Source organism: Serinus canaria, chromosome 3, assembly GCF_022539315.1.
Source record: "Serinus canaria isolate serCan28SL12 chromosome 3, serCan2020, whole genome shotgun sequence".
NCBI classification, from domain to species: Eukaryota; Metazoa; Chordata; class Aves; order Passeriformes; family Fringillidae; genus Serinus; species Serinus canaria.
The window spans coordinates 30,299,322-30,310,764 of record NC_066316.1 but is presented as its reverse complement, the minus strand read 5'-3'; positions in this window follow the sequence as shown (position 1 = coordinate 30,310,764).

The following is an 11,443-nucleotide window of genomic DNA, read 5'->3' as shown; positions in this document are numbered from 1 at the left end:
GCCCCCCCCACCCAGCCTCGCTCCGTCACCGCGGCGCTCTCGCCGCCCATTGGCCGCGGCGGCCCCGCCCCCCGCGCGCGCCCGGCCCGGGGAGACGGTCACGGGCAGGGGGAAAGGCAGGGGCCGTAAAGCAACGCGGCGGGAGGAGGCGGGGAGGGCGTCGCAAAGCGCGGCGAGGAGGGGTCGCCGTGGGCCGAGCCGCCGGCATTCCTCCGCAGCACGCGAGGCTGCGTCGCGCGGCGGCTCCGCGGGCCGCGATTGGCTGCGGGGCCGCGGCAGGTGGCTCCCCATTGGTGCGCAGCGCCCCTCGCGGGCGTGTGGCTCCGCCCCCGGTGGCGCGAGTGCGGCGTGAGGGGAAAATGGGGCTCGGGAAGGGGAAATGGGGGCGTGAGGGACCCGGTGACACGGTGAGGGTGGCAGAGCTCTGGGACGGAGTAAGCTGGCAGGACGTGGCGTTGTCCTGTCTCGAACCATTCCAAACCCACCTGGACGCGTTCCTGCGTCACCTGCTCTGGGTGACCCTGCCTTGGCAGGGGAACTGGACTAAATGATCTCCAGAGGTCCCTTCCCAACCCCAGCTATCCTGTGATACTATGCTAAGTACTTCGATAATTTTAGTTGGAATGGCCTCAGATCCCATCTCTGACCAGCACTTTCTATTTCATACCTGAGCAGAGGTTACTTACGTAGAAGGGAAGATAAACTCTAACCTTGCTAATACTATCTCTAGAAAATATGGGCCATACAAACAAAGTCTTATATCTTTGCTCAGTGCACTAGAGATAGTGAAAATGGATGTTAATCTCCTGTGCTTTCCAAAGACTTGCAGACTCGGTTTTTAAGGTCCAGAGCTGGGCTGAGAGTGCAGCCTGGGGCACAGCTATGCTGTGCAAGAAGCCCTGGATGCCATGGCTGCATGGTTTCCTTCTGTTTCCTTCTTCCCTGCAGATCTCAGGTTAAAACAAAACAAAACAAACACAAAAAACACAACAAAAAAAAAAAAAAACCAAAACAAACAAACAAACAAAAAAACCCCCCATGAAACACACACAACAAATCCAAAATGCACAAAAACTGTACCAAAAAGTCCCAACAAAAAGCTTCTCTTCACACTTCCTCCCTCATTGCTTGCTTAGAGAGAAGCAAGTCTGAGGAAAAGCATTGGGTAACCTCTCCTTCTTCTATATATATATTCAGCACATGACATGACACTGCACAACAACGCCTCGCTTTGCTGTGTAAGTGGAAGAATTTGAATCCCCTTGGCATATTGCATCATGAAAAACCAAAATGTAGCCCAGCATACTTCTGTAGACTACTTAGACGCCTTTTTAAAAGCAGTAGTGTGAATCTGAAGGAGATCTCAAGGAATCATTTATTCCAGTTGATATGGCATGCACTGACACAAGAAAGCTGTATGGAAATCAGTCCTGTATGTTCAAACAATCCTCATGTGGTATGATTCCACATATTCTAGATGGCCAGGCTCAGTCATTAATATTACAGCTACAGTTATAGAACTAATTTTTAGCCTTACATAATAAGGCTAAAAATATAGCCTTATTCCCCTTTACTGAAAATTTGTAATATTTTTTTTCTTAACTCCATGTAGGGTGCAAAACAATAACCTGTCTACATTGGGAGGCATTGCTTTTTAGTTTTTCTTCCTGGAGTAAACAACTTCTTTCAGCTTTTTCCCACAGGCTGTGCCTATTACTTTTTTTAACCTTTTGCCTACTCCATTTGTGTTTAGCTTTCTTAAGGCATAGCCAAGGATCACCATGTCTCAGCAAAGCCTTACCAGCAGTGCAGTACTCTTCTGCAATCTTGAGAGTATCTCGCTTTATTTTTTTGTTTTCAAAGCAGTTAATGGAAAAATTATTAACCTGAAACTTGTCCAGAAGAAAGCAGTCCCACATGACAGGCTCTACCAGTTATGCAACAAAACCAGCTAGCAAGGATTTGAAGTTTGCTTTTGTTCTGTATATATTTATAGAGCTTTTATTTGCATATGTTTTTTAAAGCTTTTTTAAAAGGTATCAAAAACTGTACAAAAGATCCTCTTAACGTATCTATAGCTTTTCTTTTACTCCTTTTAGCCTGGTTCATAGAGAAATTAGATTGGATTTGACATGAGTTGCTCTTGAGAAGTCCATGTTAAGTGTACTTTTGAGCATGTTGTTCCCTGAATGAACATTAACTCACAGTTTAATAAATTGTTGAAGCAGGTTTTTCTTTGTCATGTGTTTTGGTTTGGTGGTTTGGGTTTGGTTTTTTTTTTGGCTTATAATTTGCTGAGTTTTTGTGAACTCCTCTTCAGACACGTGCTCTTCTCCAGTGCGGGACTGCCCTGTCCTTCCATGACCTGGAAGAAAATCCCTAATCATCTCAAATTGATAATTTCAAATTGCTTTTGTGAGGGCCTGGTGGATTTCAGAACAAGTTTCATTAAGTTTTGCCACACACTTTTTTCCTTAAATACATTCCACCTGTTTTTTTCCTAGTCCAAACTATGCTTCTTCCTATTTTTTTCATGCTAAATTCATACGTATTTTGGGTTATTATTACCACACTTCTGCTTTTATCTGTCATGGACTCTTTCTGCATTATTTAATAACTGCAACTTCCTTTGCTTTTATCTAACTCCTTTAATTGTCTTTTATGTCCCATGATAGTTGAAATTGATTTCAAAGCTCAACTTTTCTGATTCTGTTATCTTCAAGCTGACACCATTTCTTTATTTTCATCTCATACGTCCTTTTGGCTATTTACTTGTTCCCTTTTAATTTTTAGGTCATAATGTGCTTGTAAGACAAGCCATGGATGTCAAAGGATGGCTCCTCTGTTTCTTTTAATCAGAACAAGTAATTGTAGCTGGTTTGGTTTTCAAACAGACAGGTCCCCTGCAATCTTTTACCCCTTAGATTATCTTCACAAATACCCTGCCTGCCATTTCCTGGAATTTCTTCCTGACATTTTCATTGCTTTCTTTTATTTCTTATTAGCCTTGTACTTCTGACCTTTGCAAGGAGATACTACTGAAGTTTTTTTGGCTGTCCAGTTATTCTCCTTATTTTCCCTCAGACTTTGGCCAGATTGCTGTGTTTTTATCTCACTTACTTGACTTTTGTAACTGTTGGTCGTTAAGCTACAACTTTTCTTTGCTGGATTTGAAAGCTGGTGTGCTGGAGTTCCATTGTGGGTTTTTAGCTGATGGACTCTAAGCTGTGTAGCAGTTACTCTGCATGGGATACTCTAACAACAGAGGCTTTCTATAGATAGCATTTCTGCAGCCCCTCATCCCTTGCTGCCAGCACATATCTGCACTCTCCTGAACCGCTGTCTGCAGCTGAGGGGATGCAGGAGAGCATTCCTGACTCCTCCATTCGTGGCTCCACAAGTCTTCAGTCCTAGTGCACCCAGGGCTGGTGGTTTTGCCCACAGGGACACATACATAAGGTAGCCAGGGCTGGATGAGCTTTAATAATATTTAGTAGTATCTAAATTTTGCCCTCCAAGGAGGTGAGCTCTTGGATGATTGGTCTGTTCAGCAAATGAATGCTGTATCTCCCTCAGAAGGGAGTCTCCATATCCCATTCCCCATTTGAGGGTGTGGGGGTGGCAGGGACAATCCTCCTAGCTGCGGGAGACATATGGCACTTCCAGTTGTCATCCCAGAAATGCGCCTCAGTAATCAGTATTTCTTGACCTCTGTGGATTCAGACCCAGCTGCTGAGTAAGGCAGCCTGCAATATTTCTTATTTCAGGCATTTCCTGTCTTCCTCTTGACATGCCTTCACAGGCACATGCCACAGTGGTGTTCCACCTGTCTGGCAAAAATGGACATTGCACAGCAATCTACTAATGCTACTAATGCAGTAGTTAAGCTTGACAATAAAATCAGTGCTAAAGGATGTATCTAATACAATTCTTAACAAGTATCTTTCTGGGGGGTAAGAGTGGTGCCTTTTCCCATTTGTGAAAAGAATTGCAATAAAACGTCATTTGGAATGTTGCTTGACAGACAAAGGCACAACAATTAAACGAGTTGTTGAAGAAACTGTAACTTCAGGACTGAAGGAGTTAATATTTCTCTGCTATGGTAGCTCCAAAGTTGCAGAAAAATATGAAGAAAAGGTACACTGCTTGGACAGTCTTCCTCAACCTCATAATGAAATACCTGTTCATTAGAGTGGGCAGAAATCCCATGGTAGGTAGACAAGATTGACTGAAGCCACTATGACATTTAGTCAGCTGCAATCTCAAACTGAGCCAAGTGAGAGCACAGCTTGATGTGAGATGTGCATTTCTCTTTGCATCTTTGATTACGGATACTTTATCCCTACATGCTGGCTTGATGATTGAGCAGTTTTATTCCATGTGGAGCACACAGCAGTAACTAAGTAGATTGAACACCTGAGAATGCTAAGAAGGGAGTCTGTGTTACAGAAATAATGAATAACATCTGTAAATTGCATGCTCAGTGCTGACATATTTGCGAAGGCATCCTAGTAGAAATATGACTTTAGTATTAGTCTAAACAACCCTGAAATAATTGCCTAAAAACTAAGTAACCCAAGAAGAATTGATACCTCTTTTTTTTAAAAAAAAAACCACTTTCTGAAATTCAGAAGTACTTAGTGCTGAAAAATACAGCTTCAGCTTCTAGAGGTAACAGTGACTGACCACGGAGCACACTATTGAACAAAACCAGCATATATAATTTGAGAGATCCCCAGTTTTTGGGTAAAACCTGATCAATTAGGATAAATTAGCACATTATGGATCTAGATGCATTTCATGATCTGTAGTTTTGGTAGGATTTGGAATAGGATAAACAGCAAAATAAAACACATATTTCCAGCTGAGGCCCAGCAAATAAGACAATGGATCTTACAAAACCCCTAGAAAAAGACCCTCCTTTATGAATGGCTTAAAGAACACTATGATGTGGGCATTGCAATGCACAGAGTCAAGAGGTAAAAAATAAAAAAGATGCAGAATGAATCAGGAAGAAAATTTTGGTTGCCAAGACATAAATATTGGCACATTTGCAGCTATTGTAATTAACAATATTTGTAGGCAAGGATGCTACCTATAACAATGAAAACCTGAAGTATTTTGTCAGCATAGAAGACTGGCATTCCAGGCAGTTGTTGCAATTATCACGGGTGTCCCCGGCCTTAGATGAAAAGGACCTGTTTGTCATGATTAGATTACAGGTGGGTGGGACTGAATACTTGAAACTTTTATTAACATAGTTGTTCCTTTTATTATAAATTCTGTAGGTAGAAACCACACAAGCTCTAGGCTCTGGAGTGTTTCACATGTGCATAGGAAACAGCTAGTTCTGTGCTGTGAAAAGCTCTCACATCCAAAATTGTATAGACAAGGGGAAGCAGAGTGCAACACTCTGGCAGAGAAGCAGCTGGGTTTGTAGTGAGGCTGTTCTTTTTCTCGGTGCCTGAGGAGCCGCCCAGAGGGCTGGAGGCCACTGCTTAAGGGTGGGACAGCTTCCCACTGCTGGCCCCACTGCCAGCACCAAACCTTGTGTGAGGGGTGGGGAAAACCCCAAACCAGCCCAAAATAAACAAACCAACCCCAAACAGTATCTTTCCCTGATGAAACTTACAGTACGGCTATTCTTAAGGGCAAGTTTTCTCCTGGGAATATTTTTTTCCTAGATGTCAACCAGCTGTAGATGAAGGAGGCCCCCTGCATGAGTAGCAATGCATAAATGCAGTGCAACAGGACCTTCAGGCAGCTGGAGGATGGGACCTTTATATGATGAGACTGCTTTCAGTGCTCAGTTAGTCAGCATGGTAAAGAGACAGACAAAACTGAAACTGAAATTGTATATGTCAACTTCCTGCTGACATGTAGCAGTGATGGCTGTATTGATGTGTGTTTTACTGTCATGTAGAGTGATATTTAGGTGTTTTAAAGGCATTTTCTGGGCTGAAGTTCATCTTGCAGTTTACTTATATAAAATATTGCTTCAAATGAGATAATTTTAGATTCTAATTTTAAACATAAAGCTATAGTGCTAGGTTTGTTTAGAAGAAATCAGGGTTTATACATAGGGAGAAGTCTGATTAATGGGTTTATTCACAAGTTGTTTATACTTGCAGTTGGTAATGTGGATACAGGTACTGGGCTACATGGGTATATTGATTACTATGCAATAAATGGACCTGTAAAAGTGTCTCTTTTTTTTTTTTTTTTTTTTGACTTACAAAATCCTCTTAAGTAAAGAACTTCTTACAGTAAATGGTCATTTTTAATAGTCATCTGCCCACTTCCCTGTGAGAAGAAGTACCAAGCTGTTGTTTCTAGTACCACACCACTGCATTACTGGTATCCCTGAAGGAATTGTGGAGGATTATCTTGTGTTTGGGAAGGAAGGGATGAGGGCTGCTTGCTCAGTCAGGTGCACACTGTACTTTATACTCCTAAATCAGGTCAGCTGGGGTAATAGAATCTTTTCCTGTAAAATTGCTTTGAAAATTCACCTCCTTCACTCCGCTGGGGAAACTTCTGTGAGAGCTAAATGACATATAATCACTTCATTGCTGTAATAATCATGTTCAGAGGAGCTGAACAGGAGGGCTGGTGATGCTCTCTCAGCAGGCTGTTCCTCCTAGCAGGTGTCAAACTGGGCTGTAAAGCTGAGTTGGTTTCCTCATCCTGGAAAACCTGCCGTGGTGATGAATCCAACAGGAGTTAAAAAAAAAAAAAAACAAAACAAAAAAACTTTTCTATTATGTTTTTAAAAACTATTTCCAGTTTCTGAGGAAGGACTATCAGTGATGTGACATGGGCTTCTCAGGTTGAGAAGTATGAAGAAACTTTGTTACTCATTTTCTCCCAAGATTTGTAGGTCCTTCTTATAGTGCTTTAACCAGTACAAACATCGCACTGATTATAAGGAAAAGGATAGAGTCAGGGTTCTGACTGATGGCAGAAAGTGAGGTGTCAAAGCTGAGAGACAGTGGTAAAAAGTGACAATCATTTTAGCTATGTAATCTTTTCTTCAGGACTTATGGGTCTTTATTGAGCTGCATATAGTATAAATTTAGTAGAAAATGACAGAAATACAGGTTTCTGGCATGGTTTGCCTTTAATAAATTAACTTACTGTATACCCTTTCCTGGAACCTTTGCTCTCCTCAGTCTAAACAACCTAAGCAAGGCTGGAGCATGGCCAGGAGCAGGGGATCATCCCTGATAGAAATAAACAGTTCTGTGCTTTTTTCCTCTGTAAGCCCTTCCCGAGTTAAAGAGCAACCACCTAAACTACTGCTACTGGAAAACTGAACATAAATATTGGTAGACTTATTCTAGGGAAAAAAAAGGTAGATTATCATGTTTGAGACGGAAATGCATGATTACACCAGGGCTCACTTCAGTCTAGTTACAGTGTCCTCACCTGTTTTAAACTTAAGGTCAGTTTTTCTCTCAATGGACTGACATTTCTCTTGCTCACTGGAAAAATGTGAGAGCAAGGTGGTATCTAAGATGTCCCTGACTTACTAGAGGAAGCCAAAGGTCTCTGAATTGGTGATGCATATCCAAACAGGGACCCTAAAATCACCTTTGGCCTATTTCCTTGAGTAAAAGAAGAGGGAGAAATTTCAGTAGGCTACAGTGTATAAACAAACCACGGGCATACATGATGAGTAACTTGAAGGTAAACATGCCAAAGTCCTTTCCAAAGCTACTGGGATCAAAGTGAAATAAGCAATAGGTCGAAGTGGACTTCTAGAAAGTCATTCAGGACTCAGCACAGAGTCATTTAAGCTTGCACAAGGCCCAACAGACAAAAAAAAAAAAAGTAAATATTCAAGTGTGTATACTTGTAGAAGAATGGATGGGTTTCACTCATGTATCCGAATATGCATGTACCAAATTGAATTGGGTGGTTATAGACAACCTCTAAACTATGTAGAGAGGATCTTTTCTCATTACAAAGATTTAAAATGTTGTGTCCCACAGACGTTTGAATTCATCCTTATACAGGTATTGATATTTCCAATAAACATTAATGTTAGCTGGTGATGCTACAGCTTCAGTTCACACAGCTGTCTTGTTTTTACAAGAGATATCTTATTTTTCACACCAATGCTGTATAAATTAAATAGTCTATCCAAAAGCTACTGATCCTTGGCACCTGGGCTGGACAGTACTATCTGCCCTGCACAAAGAGAGTGTTTAGCCCTAGCAGAGTGGACACCAAAACTCTCACACATAGCAAGAAGTTCAACAAAACCAAGCCAATAAGTTATGTGGAATAGATCAATGCCCTTTCTGTGACTCCCCCTCTGTGACTTTGGTGCTGATTTCTTGCTCAGATTGTCCCTCTTGAAGGCTGTGCAGAAGCACATTTTTATAACCTGCTGGAAGCAGTTTCGTCTTTTCTCTGAAAGCTCAGGAGAAGACAGTGGGAGCACTATCTCTGCATCACATGGAAACCCTGTGATCCCAGTACTTGCTAAGATCAGGGGAGGGAACCCTGTCAGCTCCTTCCTTAGGCTGGGTTGGTCAGACCCTCACAACCCTCCTGGGAGCATGGTGCAAGCTTCCAGCTGTGTAGGCTTATTTAATGCTCTGTGGACTAAGAGAGGGATTGTCACTTTGCAGGAGGGTGCTCTGATGGGGGTTGCTATGCAGCACTTCCATACTGGGTGGCTGCCCTGCACAAATTTCTGCCACATCATTCCTCAGGGAGGTTACTACAGCAGTGTTTGTCACAAAGCTGGAAAACGTCTCACTATACATAACCCACAGTGTTTAGGTTTAGCAAAAACAGTTCTGGGAATTGCTAATATTCACCATCTTGAAGCTGAGGAGGTGGGGTAGAGTTTTCCCTGGAAAAGCACCTTCTTTAACAGTCACTATGCATTATTAGGAACAGCATTTATACTTGTTATTTGATAATCCTTCCTTCCTTCCTTCCTTCCTCCTTCCTTCCTTCCTTCCTCCTTCCTTCCTTCCTTCCTTCCTTCCTTCCTTCCTTCCTTCCTTCCTTCCTTCCTTCCTTCCTTCCTCCTTCCTTCCTTCCTTCCTCCTTCCTTCCTTCCTTCCTTCCTTCCTTCCTTCCTTCCTTCCTTCCTTCCTTCCTTCCTTCCTTCCTTCCTTCCTTCCTTCCTTCCTTCCTTCCTTCCTTCCTTCCTTCCTTCCTTCCTTCCTTCCTTCCTTCCTTCCTTCCTTCCTTCCTTCCTTCCTTCCGCTGTGATTAGAATTTTGCACCATCTCTCAGTGTACATCTCATAGATTTTCAGAAGTTGTATAAAGCCAGTCAGTTTACAAAGTTGCCTCTCAGCTCCAGGCCTTGGTAATGTAAAAATTCAAGATTTTGTGGTCTAATTTACACTCTCTTTTAAAAGCTTAATTATAATGGGAGATCTCATTTGAAATTAAAGTCCTATATATCTCTTTTTTTTTGCAAACTCATGTTTGACATCTATTTCTGTAAGGCCTTCATAGGATTAGTGCATTATTAGTGCACGAATTAATTATTACACTAATATTATTATTATACTATAATAATTTATTTGGATTTTAAGGCAGTGAGGTTTTTAATATGTTTAGAGAACACCTTTTGCCTGGTCTTGTTACAGGTTTTAACCATATTGCACCAACTGTGGGGAGCAGGTTGTTCTAGATTAACACTCTAGATAGTCATAAACATTACAAAATTTCAGAGTGATATTCTATATTGTCAAATATTCTCCACTTGTACCATAGTAAAGATACAGATTTAGACAGAGAAAGTTGACTGTTCCAGTTATTTGTGGCTTAAAAGTCTTTAAATTAATCTTTGGAGTTAATCCATCAATCTTGATCTGCTCATTCAGTGCCAACTGCTTGTGGTAGGGTGATATGAATGCCTGTCATATTGGAGGCCCAAAGAGACCATCACAAGCATTTAAAATTGATTTCCAGATTACTGCAGGCTATTGAAGTCATCCACTTGCTTCTGCACTAACCTCCTATCTGCCCAGGGACACTACTAAACGTGATACAAAGGGAATGACAAAGCCCTTTTCTCCTTTTATGTTTTATTCCAATGAATAACAGCCTCACTTTTGAAACTACAGTTACCTTATTTCCATTCTGCAGCTGCACGAATTTTGCACCTAGAAATTTGCCTGCTTTTCTGCTCTGGTCTGTCTCTCTCTGCTTCTGGAACATGTGATTTTTCTCCCTGTGAAGATTCTTGTAGACAATAATCTAGTCACCTCTTAGCCAACTCCAAGCTAAACTGAACAGGTCAGGTTCTTTAATAATCTCCATGGCAGGCATTTTGGGATTTTTTTTTCCCTGCATCTGAACTCTGGACCATTTAAATATATTAAAGTTAAATTAGTTTGTGCCATTTTAAAAATTATACTTGAGGCCTGAATGATGGGGTTTGCATGACATTTTCTCACCTTTAACATGTATTTCTTAATCTTTTCAGATTGCAGCAAGCTGGTGGTTGAAGTGAGACCCGATAGCAAAAGATCAGCACTGCCAAGAGTTTCTTAAAGCTGATGGGTCACCCTTGTCACTTCTCTAAAGTGAAATGAAGGTTGTTTCTGTTCTCTGTGTTTGTCTCCATTGTAACAGCTGATGTTCCTAAAGGGTAAATTTTTTTTAGTACCAACAGGTGAAATAAATAAATGGATGAATAAATAACTGATTATAACAGAATTTACAGCAGAGACAATAGCCCAGACAAGACTGTGACAATTAGAAAGTCTGGGTAAATGGACTGAATATCACTAGTCTACCTTTGCATGCCTTAGCAAGGAGACTATAATTAAAATCAAAGCTGCAAAATTCTACAGTAGGGAAAGAGTTAGGCTTTACAGCTGCAGCTGTTTTTACCAGTGACCACAGACCCTGAAAGACAGGAAGAATCAATTAGGCAGGAGTGTGCCAAGCCAAAACAATGCACAGGCTTACCACAGATGGTGAGTCACCAGGCTCTTAATAAAATAATTTCCTCAACAAAAAATAGAATTGATCTCAGGGCAGCTTTGGTTGTTTAGAAAAAAACCCCAAAGTGCTTCTGTCCATCTAGATGAATGGACAGATAATCTTTTTTTTCTGTCTTGTCTCCAGACAGCTGGAGTATGGCACCTTTAACAGACAACCACTGAAGTTATCTATGAGTAACCTGAAAAGTTGGACATAGCCTAAAATCCTTGTCTTCAGCTCTTTATCACAGCTTTTAATGCAAAATCTTTGCTTGTGATCTTCAGACATTAGTTATTATTGTTACTGCCTTTTGTTTGACCTGCTGTATTGCCTCAGGTGCTCAGCCAGCAGTTGTGCCCTTGAAGATGATGCTATTCAGGCACATAACAGGACTTTCTGAGCCTCAGGACAATTCCCATGGTACATCATTGTGGGACATAAAAAGGGGGTGAAGTGAACTGGGATGGGATAAAGGAGGG